The 12,093-nt window shown below is 49.7% G+C and overlaps 1 long non-coding RNA gene across 1 annotated transcript in view; it reads left to right on the forward strand.

The window, feature by feature from the left end:
- The first annotated feature begins 469 nt into the window (after positions 1-469).
- Positions 470-12,093, forward strand: part of LOC149365699 (uncharacterized) — a 73,749-nt gene continuing 62,125 nt past the window's right edge. Inside the window, exon 1 of the long non-coding RNA XR_016282727.1 lies at positions 470-760. This is a non-coding gene — a long non-coding RNA (uncharacterized LOC149365699). The remainder of the gene's footprint in view (positions 761-12,093) is intronic.

A 12,093-nucleotide genomic window follows, 5' to 3' on the forward strand; every position in this document is an offset into this window, starting at 1 on the left:
TCATGCTTCCTTTGAGATATAAAGTGAAACTACGCTTACGTAGGAAGTTTGATTCATTTTATTGAACTGGCACTTTTTGAGACTTACGCACTGTATCCTAAAAGATCAAGAACTGTCACACTGAGTGCGCATTTGTACCAGTGCATGTCTGTTCGACTGGCCCTCTACATTCTTTGTTAATTATCAGCAGCGCCTTACAGTATTCAAGGAGACATAACTAGTTTGTTCGACAGTCACATGGGGGCGCGACAGTTTTAAAACTAATGACTTTTGTGCCATATAACCTGGTTATAATTGTGTGCTTCACTACTGATGTGATCACAGACCAGTGATTGTAACGAAGAAAAAAGTTGTCGCTCAAGGTTTTTTTTTATTTTGTATTACAGGTGGATACCTCTGGACACTATCAAGCAGAGGTTGCCTCTTTGCATTAGCCCCAGCATCCCTTCCTGGTAACGAAGCCGGGATAACCAACCACTACTACAAAAGCTTCTCTGACTGCTGTAGTTATCGGGTCATCAGTGAAAGTGAGACAATCTTCGGTGGCCCGTTCCAGTGTTCTATGTCTTCGGGTGTGCGTGTGTGATACATTGGCTGACACTGCTGTGCCATGTTCTGATCGCTAACTGGAACTGCGACTGCCAGGGGCGGCAAAGCCTTGTGTTCGTTGAAGCGGAGATCAAACTCGTCTTCAGCGTGGAGAGGATTACCCGAAGTCTGAGGGGATCGTGGAATCCACGCAGTTTCTTTTCTTCCGAAGGTGAGTCAGGTCTCTCTGTCTCTCCCGAAACAGGTTTTCTGGCCTGCCCTATTTATATAAACCATAATGACCTGTAGTAGTTCGCGTTTGTATGCCGGCACACAGCGGCAACGAATGCACGTAGTCTATAGACGTGAAAGTCGCCTCTAGTGATCTGCAAAGGGCAGTTCCAGAAATGGGTAGTTCTAGAAATGCGCATTATCTACAGAACATGGCTGACAGCTTCATAATTTAGTGGAGTTGCGAAAAATATCGAGTAGAAGCATCGGACCCCGAACAGCCTGCGATGCGAACGCTTCCGCCTAACCAGTATTCCGTGTACCTGTGGTCCGCAACATGAAAACGTTCCGACATGAAGCTTAGTAGAAGGTGGCCACATAAATGTGCAGATGCTCAGTGTGCCTCCAGTGAAAATGTCAAGGGCAGGTACCGAGTGCATGGAGTCTTTTTTATCCAACAAAACAGACTAAGATTTGCTGCGTCTATTATGAGCTCCGTGCCACGGCTTTATTTCGGAAACGCCGTGCCGTCCGCGAGATTACCCAGGGGAAACCCAAAGGGGCTCCATCAGTGAGGCTGCGGCAGCCGTGGAAGACGCGGTGCATCATGATTCTTGATCAACAAAGTCAAAGGGCGGAAGGCGTGTTCATGAAAGAAAGATGTAAGCATGGCAGCTCCTTCTGTCCCTCCATGAAGTGCGAGAAAAAATTATGATGAAAAAAACGCGGTCTGTGTCTTGAGTGAGCTCACTGCTTCTTTGCCCTAATGTTAGCTTGCACACGAGAGAGCCAGAGAAGGAGCGACCATGTTTCCATCTTTCTTTCATGATCGCTCCTTCCGCCGCTTGTTATTGTTTTCTGTAGAATCGGTCAACAATCGTGACGTTCTGCGTTTTTCACGGCTGCGTCTTTCATAGCTTCGCTCATGGCGCGGTTGAAGTGTCCACTGAGGAAAGAGACAGGTACTGCGCTTTCCTTTCTTAAAAAAAAAATCACATATCTCATCTTATCTTGTCGCCCAACTTCACCAGCTGTCTGGACACTGCTACCGCCGCGGTCTTTAGGCGAATCTTGCAATCTGATGTTAAAGCAAGAATTAGCGGACCAAACTGAGGGTGCAAGGTAATGGAGACTAGAAAATGCACGCACAAAAAGCCCGTTCAAAATTTAATAAAAGTGGTGACCTCGGGTCTGCATATCGTTTAGAGAACATACTTTCGGCTTTTTAAGCGCGTTTGAAACATATTCGACGATTTTCGATGAATTTGCATTTTGTCTAATCAGGCTCTTGACTCATTTCTTTGCTTTTTGCCTGCGATGAATTTATAGCATTACCTCAGCTTTGCGTGAACCTTCGTGAAACTTCTCATCCGAAGGGCTCATTTTTCTTACATATGTGAGCTAATTGATGCTGAAAGCTCCACGCGTTTTTCACGTATTTTTTTTAAGTGAGTAGTTTAAGTAACGTTTTTATTCAAGCACAAACACTGTAAGTCGCCCTATGTAGACCCTTTTCCTGTAGTCCCCATGAAAAAACTTTGACAGCGAGAGTAGTATTTCCCACCGTTACGTGCGGTCCTCGCATGCGTCGCCGTTGAAATTTCCGGAGCCCTTCATTTCGGCGTTCCTCATAGCCTGATTTGCTTTAGGACGTTAAACCCGAATAAAATCAAATCAAATTTATTTGTTGCTTGCCAGGTTTGGTTCTCGCTTCGATGGACGGTGTCGTCTGTAATATTCCTGCCTTCCGTTTCTAGCTAATGTAAATGAAATGCTACAGTTCACATATATATTGGCATCCGCGTAACTGGGAGTAAAACGGAAGCAAATCAAATATACGGAACTGAAGTCTAAGCTACTTGTATCTACCATCCGCCTCGGTGGGTTGGTCATTCTGGCGGACGTTATTAACGACGCCAACGAGAGTTGACGGCAGCGGCTGTTCCGGTGAATGCTCTTCCGTTCTGGTAAACAGCGTTCAGTGCAGCCACGGTTCTGCCACCACGAGGTTCCGAATTCATTACGCCGTTGCCTCGGGGCAGGCGGACTAGCGTTGCTTTGAAAATAATTATTCTTTAGAAAGAAGCGATGGCGCATGATATAAGTTAGAGGACAAACAGGGCGCCAAATTTGATCTCTGACACATATACGGTAGACAACTGTAGGTAGAAACGCGGCTTGCGCGAGATTAAAGTCAATATACAAGTACGAAGCTTGGACAGGGACGCTATCTCGAAGTACCTTTTCCTCCGCCTCCAGTATTCAAGTAGACGGCGGAACAAACCTCAATCTTTGCTTACTGGCATATTGAGACCGCATTTGCATGGCATGCTCGTCCCTATCCGTATATTGTTAGCGCTCACCACTGCCCTCAAGGGCGTTAATGGGCCCCAGCAGCGGCTCCTGTTGCCCACGCAGACACGGACAGTGCACTCATATGATGTGGAAGACCACACAACATACATATAAAGTCCCACTTTAACTAAGCTGTAGGGATGTTCCTGCGTGCCCTGTAGGCAGCGTGCCAGAATCACAAACTAAGGCTCAGGGTTTCGATTTTCCGACTAATTACCCGAATTTTCTTTCAGCGCAATTCATTTACTTATGTATTTACATGTTCTGATTATTTTTCAGTTATGTGACAACTTTCCAATCACCAGTGTTTTAATGTTTCATTCCGTTTTCTAATCCACCTCTTCATGTGCGACGTAGCCACCTTTTCGACCAATCCAAAATTGTCGCGCAAAGCAACAATCGGCGCCACCGGGTTTTTCGCGGAACTGACCATTAACGACACTACTTTAAAAACAACACTTATCGTCTGTATGTTTCTTCGTCATCTTGGCCTTTTTTGTGGTTTTTAAAGTTTAAAGATGGACAACTGACAAGGCCAAAAATCGATATGAATCTATATAACGGCATGTCTCTATCCAATTAAGTACCAAGATAGGTCTAGTAGTAAACGGCTTTGCCGTGATTCATGTTCCACTGTAGTTTCTTTTTTTTTTTGTTATGATCGCTGTCTTCTGTATACAGGCGCTTTTGCACCCCCGCTTGTCAAATCAGGTCCTCCGTAAACGCGATTCTTGATCTGTGCAGCAATACCGCTACACTAATGGGATACTGGAGTTGGTAACCATGAGAAACTGCATTTTTTTCATTTCTTACTCAGGTTATCAGGCATACACACTTCCTATTTAGTAAGGCTGAGATCTGGGCGAGTTGGTATGCATTCATACTGGTGAACAGCGCAAAAAAGGCGGGACAACAACAAGACAAGCGCTGTGTCGGGATACCTCAAAGAACACCTGACGTCCCTGAGCGTGCACGACCCATTCTTAGTGCTGAACTCTCAAGCGCTTGTGGACTATCTTAATGTGAAAAATCCAGGGACTTGCATGATGTTCAGTATTGACGTGGTTGATCTATATTATTCCTTGCCACATTGTGAATTGATGATCGCTGTGAAAAAGTGCATTTGCGAGGATAATGAAGAGCGCGCCTTTATTGACAAATGCGGAGTGTCTGTTGAGAGCTTCTTAGAAATTCTGTCGTTTTACCTGTCCGCGACTGTGATTGATTGGCAAGGGAAGGCATTCGTGCAAGCGGCAGGTGTTTGCATAGGATCAAGGGTTGCTCCAGTCTTGGCCAATATCTTTCTTGGCAATGTTGACTCTGATATTAGCAAAGCGTCAGAAGGCATGGTCACTCGTATCTTTAGGTACGTAGGTGACTTCCTGGTTATTGCTCATGAAGGCAGTTTGCCAAGAAAGCTCGCTGATGTCTTGAAGGTCTTCAATGAATACGGACACGGCCTCAAGTTTACAACTGAGGTTCCAAGCGGCAATCAGCTTCAGTTTTTGGATTTGGCTTTATTTAATGAACGTGGACATGTTTGCTGGTATTTTTGCCCGAGGTCTGAAAAACCATTGTTGAAACAGCGCTTGTCTTGTTGTTGTCCTGCCTTTTTTGCGCTGTTCACCAGTATGAATACACACTTCCCTTTTCTTAATTATGCTACATATTCTGGCTATTTCAAATGCGGCTTCTGTAAATCAAAACCTTGCCTGGACTGCAAGGGTAGCTTCGGCACTTATATACTGTGGCTTGTACACGGAGGGCTCCTTAAATTTCACCTGAAATTGATATTTTAACACTTTTATTTCCCGATCTTTTCTTATCGCCCTTTTTTCTTAGGCCATAAAGTTTCACCATCTTACCGGCCTCCAATTTTCATTTGGGCACAGGACGAAGCGCTTCTAACAACTGTTTGTTGTCTGAAGAAACATGACTATGTTGTGGCGTTGTAATGGTGGTGGTGGTGGTGAAAACATTTATTAAAAAGGGACAGGAGGTATGCTTGGATCAGCCCGTAAGGGACCGATCCTTACAAGCACTAAGTGGAGGTCCCTAGTATGGGACCCCAGTGGCGGTAGCCGCCGCCCGGGCGCGCCCGACTAAGACTTGTTGGGCGTGTAAGTTGTGGCAGCCGAGCAGGGTCGCCTCCCAGTGCTCCCGGGTTGGGTTGGGGATGGGGGGAATGGCCGGGTTGGAGGGGCAGTCCCACACTATATGATAGGTGTCAGAAGACACCGCACTACAGTGTGGGCAGCTGCCGTTAAAGGAGGGGTCCATATGTTTTAGTGCTGCTGGGCACAGAAATGTATTGGTGAGAGGGCGGAGAAGGAGCCGCTCATCCGCCTTCTTCAGGCCTTTACATGGGCGAGGGTAAAGGCGATGACTGTCTTGATAATAGGTTGTAATATCTGGGCAGTCCAGCGGTCAGGGAGACAGCAGCAAGACTTGCAAACGAAGCTCTTTATTTGGGCTGACTTGCTGACTTGATGCTTGAATTTTAGGACTATTTCGAAATACGTAAACCGGATAGGTTTCATACGGGGACGCTCGAAAGATACGGACAAAACAGCATCTCTGATCTCTTAGCTTTTTTACTGCGAGAGGATTATATTGCTCTGTCGCGTCATCAAAAAGTGTCCGCCAATTTGTCCGCACGATTATGTCGTTTTCTGAAGAAAATGTGTGCAGGTGTGATTGTGACAGATAGTGTGTGATAAAATGTGTCCGTATGAGAAATTTGGTTCATGAGGTGTAAATAATTACACGCGCAAAATCCGAAAAATACACTTAGGCGCTAAAATAGCCATGGACATCGATATAATACATGGACATGCGAACAGCCACGGGCGTCGATATAGTATGCGGACGTTTTGCTTTCACAATGCTCCAATGCGGATCGCCGCAGTGATCCCAAAGTTGATTCCTTGAACCATCTTGAACAGCTTGAAAATTGAAGGCAACGTGATTTGTGTAGAGGTGATCAACGCAAGTCAAGCATAGCCGGTGGTGACAGAGTCAGGTGGAGAGGCGAGGTTAGGATACAGTTGACTGCCGTCAATGTTTCAAAAGGCGTTTGTTTGCGTAAGCTACTTCGTTGTGACAAAGTTCTCAAGCATGACGGTGGCGCTGGCAATGCCTTTAATGCACCTTTAGCATCCAAAAGGGGAGACCTGAAGGAGGGAAATCAGCTTAATGACGGGGTAGAAGAGGCTAAGCGGGATGAAATGACCAGGAGAGAGGAGAGGCAGTGAACCGCCGGAACATCGGAATCATTTATAACCACCGTGTAAAATCGATAAGTAATTAGAGGGCAGACCGTAGGTCACGTCTCATTCAGTCACTCTACGAGGATGGGCATCAAGGGTCTCAGAAGTAGTTCTAGCTTCACGGTTGAAGAATTTCTCCATCGCCGTGTTACGAAGCTTCAGCAAAGAGCTAAGCGTGCTAACGCTCAAGCACTTTTTGAGTGTATTGGAGACGTTGGCAGCATTTTGTGAACTTCAGTTTTAATTGAAAGAGTGGGCCATGCCATATAGAAACACCGTTCGTATCTCACAATATATGAGGAGCCCCGAACGTCTCCTTGCTACCTCACTAGAGAGAAAGGCGGTTCATATTTAGAGGGGGGAAGGGAGGTCGGCCTTACAGATAGTCATCGCGGCCGCTACTCTTGACTAGGGCAGGAAAGAGAGAAAGGAAGAAAGTGGGCCATGATGGAGGCCCATCACTAGATGCATCTTAAAATGCGCAGGATGCATTGCGACAAAAGTGCTTCGGAAGATAATATTACAGCAAGCGCAAGGGAAGAGGGAAAATTAAATCTACCATCCGCAAGCCTTGCATCTCTGGGAGTGTCTCGCCAGCACTTCTTTTTTTTCTATGCAAGCTACATTTCTATTTTGGCGATGGAACCTGCTTGGGCGTGACATCTCGACGATAAAACAAGCCGAAGCGCCCAAGCGGGTTCTATCGCGAAAAGAGCAATGTAGCTTTCGTAAAAATGGAGAAGGCGCTGGCGCGACACTCCCAGAGGTGGAAGTTGGGCAAGGCTGCGCTGGCCAAGGGCTAGGTGTCCACTGACCTAGGGAGCAAATTATGTGCTTTCCCGTTCCTTTCATGATTCTCAGCGGCTTCACGTAAAAATTAAACTGGTTTCTGAGGGCAGGAAATGACGCAGTAGCTGGCTCACATATCTCGGTGGACACCTGAATCGCGCCGTATCGCGGGGATCTTTAACGCGCACTATGTCGCACAGCACATGGGCGCCTTTGCCTTTCGCCTCTACCAAAACGCGTCCGCTGCGGCAAGGTATGAACCTGGGAGTTCCACCTCAGCGCTCTAACCACTGAGCCAGCGCGGCGGGTTTACAACAAAAGGCCCTGTAAACACCTCCGGTTTATGTTCTCTTGTCGGCGCCAGCAAATTAATTTTGTCGATTTGTTTTGCTCCGAAAACTTAGAAACATCATCAAAACAAACGCCGCGAGCGAATTTTGGTTATGTTCCTTCTTGTCGTTAGCGACAGCGAAAGAGCTTCCTGGGCAATCATTTTAAAACCGAGACCAAGACGTTGCATAGCAACTACTGTAACTGGAGCCCAAAAGGAGCTAAAGAGAGGTGTGAAATCCTGGATTTTCTTTTCATCATTTTATGTTTAACAAGTTATCCTCCCTATAAACGCGATGAGGAGAAACTAATGACGTCTCAGTGGAAGTGAGCTCAGGTGAAGAGTGCTGTGCTCATTAAGCCCTATGCAATCAAAGTATGAAACCCTTTACTGACATCAAATACATCTTGAGGGTCAGGTGGAATTGCTGAAAAGCCTCCAGATGGGTACAGATTAACAGAGGTTTTGCAAAACGTTCTTTACTTAGAAGGCTGCTCATTATTTCAAGGAATTATTTGAAGTTCAGTCTTTGTTGCTGGAGTGATCCTGCTGAGATTTTTATGTTCGGACCCGTTGATAAAGATTAGGGAACTCGGTTTCCACCTAAACCCTCTAGTACAGAGACTACTATATCATTGCTGTGATCAGGGAATTAGTAAAATAGGCCAAAAGAGGGATCTTCATTCGCAGATGGTTAGATAGTGAGATTTCTCCCAAATTTTATCAGTGTTTTTTCTTTCTCTCAGAATAGAAAGACACGCCTGAATAACGCCAGTGAGGACAACTTGCGAAAAGAGAATTATGTCCTTACCTGTATGTCGCCGCAAAACGATAGCACTGAGCGCCTTATGTACCAAATTCGGAACAGTACTGCACGTAATATGCGAAAGACTTTACTACTTCTATGAAATGAAGCACGAACGGCACTGACACTGCACATTTTTTTTTCTGTTCGATTGTCTGTTCTTATTGCTATGTAAGAAAAAACATTTGCAACCTTAAACAAAAACTCTTATATACCAAGAACACGGTCACTTTTTCGAATTTACTCACTGTAATTGCTGGTTCACAACATTTTGTAATGGCAACCGAAATATATACCAGCACTGTATAAAGACGACCGTGTTAGAGGGAAGGACGTGTATTGCCACGCGCCCAACGCGCCGCGCGGCCTCCGCGCTGAGTCGAAGACGACGACGAAGCGGCGGTGGGCTCTTGTGGCGCGCTGTTCTGTTCTGTGTCGTGGAAGCTGGCTCCGTAATTAAAAGAAGGCTCCCGGTCTTGGGTTCTTCCCGACGTCTACCTTCACGGCTCCTCTGGTCGTGACACTGGTGGAGGTGCTGGGTATGCTCCCTACTCCTGAGGACGACTCGACGCGTCCGCCTCTTGTGACCACCCCTGTCCATCGTGCCAGCCGGAGGATCCGCGGCCTGTCCCCCGAGGCCCTTCCTATTGTCAACGCGCCTTCAACTACCGCTCCACTCATGGCGACGCCACTGCCCGCCCTGCCTACGACTGTCCCTGCAGCCAGCCCCACCTATCTCACCCTTCAGACTCCACGCACGCCTAAGCCCTTTCACGGCGACCTGTTTGAAGATGCCGAAGACTGGTTGGCTCAATACGAACGGGTCGCGACCTTTAACTGCTGGGACGACGCTACAAAGCTGCGTAACGTTTACTTCAGCCTTGAAGACTCTGCACGAACGTGGTTCGAAAACCATGAGACTACTTTCTCTACGTGGCCGGACTTTCGACGTCAGCTCCTGAGTACGTACGCCAACAGCGACCGCCGGGAGAGCGCAGAGCGTGCACTGTCCTCTCGAATTCAGCTTCCCAATGAGGGTGTTGCCATGTACGTCGAGGATGTGAAGCGTCTTTGCGATCGCGCCGATCCGGCCATGCCTGAAGAAAAAAAGCTGCGGCACCTGATGCGCGGCGTAAAAGACCAGCTCTTTTCCGGCCTCGTGCGGAACACGCCCAACACCGTCGCGGAGTTCCTGGCCGACGCCGTGCACATGGAGAAATTGCTGCGGCAAAGATCCCATCAGTACGACCGGGAACTGCGCCAAACGTCGACTCTATCAACGTTGGACCGGTTCGACCATGATCCCAGGACGAATCCGGACTCCCTTCGCGAACTCATTCGTTCCGTGGTCCGCGAGGAGCTGCAGCACCTTCAAGCCACCTTTGCCCCTCGCGTCGATTCCGTCACCAGCGTCATCCGCGAGGAAGTCCGACAGGCGCTCAGGGCACAAGACGCCGCAGCTGTGCCGGCGCCGCAACCGACCCCATACGATCCCGCGCCGTACCCGACTCCTGTCCAGCCAGTCACGTACGCGGACGTCGTGCGCCGCGCGGCCCCATCGCCTGGGCCTTCGCCTTACACCGCACCATTGGTCGCGGTGCACTCTGCCCAGCCGACTCCTTACTGGGCGGATAGGCGCCAGGCACCGCGGAAGACTGACCTCTGGCGCACTCCGGATCAACGCCCGCTCTGCTACCACTGTGGTGAGGCCGGCCATCTCTACCGGCGGTGCCCCTATCGCGAAATGGGACTACGCGGTTTTCCTATCGACAGCCCCCGTCCACGCCCTGGAGAGCGCCCTCAAGACATCGCCGAGTATGTCACCCGCCAGCGTAGTTCACCATCTCCTCCGCGCCGCGAGTCGCGATCGCCCTCTCCACGCCGGTCTTCGCCCTCTGGGTCCCGTTTCGCCTCGGGACAACGTGGTTCCTCGAGCCCTCGTCGGGAAAACTAGCTCCGGCGGCCTTTGGAGGCGAGGCCGCCGAACGCCGTTCCGACGCAAAGCTTCCACCGCCGCAGCAACTGAATCGCCCCGACGTCGCACGCCGCATCGCTGCACAGTTTTCCCCGACGCGCCTTTCGTATCGCCGTGATGCCGCAACCCCAATCGCCGACCCGCTTCTGCCGCCGCACCGACCCAATCGCCCCGACGCCGAACGCCGCATCGCCGAAGAGTTTTCCCCAACGCGCCGCTTGAATCGCTCCGACAGCGCAACCCCAGTCGCCGACCAGGTTCCGCCGCCGCACCGACTGAATCCTCCACAACAGCCATCGACGGGCCGTGCTGAAGGCAGGGTCTCTTTGGATATCCCTGTTCTCGTCGACACAAAGGAGGTCAGCGCGTTGGTTGATACGGGCGCAGATTACTCTATCCTTAGCGGACGGCTTGCGACGGCCCTGAAAAAAGTGACGACACCCTGGGACGGTCCCGACATACGCACGGCAGGCGGACATCTTGTCGCACCACTCGGCATGTGTGCGGCCCGGGTTACGGTTCGAGGCTGCACATTCGTTGCCACTTTTCTCGTGCTCCGCGAATGTTCTCGCGATGTCATCCTTGGCATCGACTTTCTTCGCGAGCACGGTGCGATCATAGACCTCCCGAACCGCTTGGTGACGTTTTCTACCACAATGGCCACAGAAGAGCCTGCGCACCAGGGTTCTCGGTCCGCCCTGCGAGTCGCCGACGATAACGTTACGGTGCCACCACGTGCCAGCATTCTCACGAGAGTTACCTGCGACGAGCCACATAGGGGACTCCGGGTTGTCGAGCCTAATGTCTCCCTCGTACTCACTAAGGGGGTTGCGGTGGCACGGGGCCTTGGATCCTTTCATGACGTTTGTACAGAGGTCCTTGTCACCAACTTCTGCAACGAACATCGACATCTGTTCCGTGGCACAGCCATCGCTTACGTCGACCATGTTCAGGAAGTGGCCGAATGCTTTGCTTGTGCGGAGGACACACCTGGAGCTGACGCCGAAGCGGTCACCAGCGTAGACATAAATCCTGGCCTTCCACCCACTGAAAAGAGGCAACTCCAGGACCTCTTGCGGGAGTTTGGTGCGTGTTTCACGTCGTCGTCCAAAGTGCGCCAAACGTCGATAGTTAAACACCGCATTATCACGCATGACGGAGCCCGACCAATCCATCAGCAGCCCTATCGTGTGTCCCCTCGTGAGCGAGATGCTATTCAAACACAGGTCGAAGAGATGCTCACAGACGGCGTCATCCAACCGTCAAGCAGTCCGTGGTCGTCTCCTGTCGTCCTCGTGAAAAAGAAAGACGGGACACTACGGTTCTGCGTCGACTACAGGAAGCTGAACAGTGTGACCAAGAAAGACGTGTACCCGCTCCCGCGTATCGACGACTCCCTCGACCGACTTCGTCAAGCCAAGTACTTCTCTTCGGTCGACCTCAGAAGTGGTTATTGGCAGATAGAAGTTGATGAGAGGGACCGTGAGAAAACCGCCTTCATTACACCAGACGGGCTGTATGAATTTCGCGTCCTCCCATTCGGGCTCTGCTGTGCTCCTGCCACGTTCCAAAGAATGATGGACACCGTTCTCACCGGTTTGAAGTGGCAGACCTGTCTTGTTTATCTTGACGATGTCATCATTTTTTCCGCAACGTTCACGGAACATCTGCACCGCCTCAGGACTGTCCTCAAAGCCGTTCGATCCGCCAACCTCTCCCTCAAACCAGAAAAATGCCACTTTGGGTTCACCGAATTGAAGTTCCTCGGGCACGTCATTAGTGCTGACGGAATCCGCGCTGACCCAGAGAA

Source organism: Amblyomma mixtum, chromosome 1 (assembly GCF_055824585.1).
Source record: "Amblyomma mixtum isolate Tamu chromosome 1, ASM5582458v1, whole genome shotgun sequence".
Lineage (NCBI taxonomy): Eukaryota > Metazoa > Arthropoda > Arachnida > Ixodida > Ixodidae > Amblyomma > Amblyomma mixtum.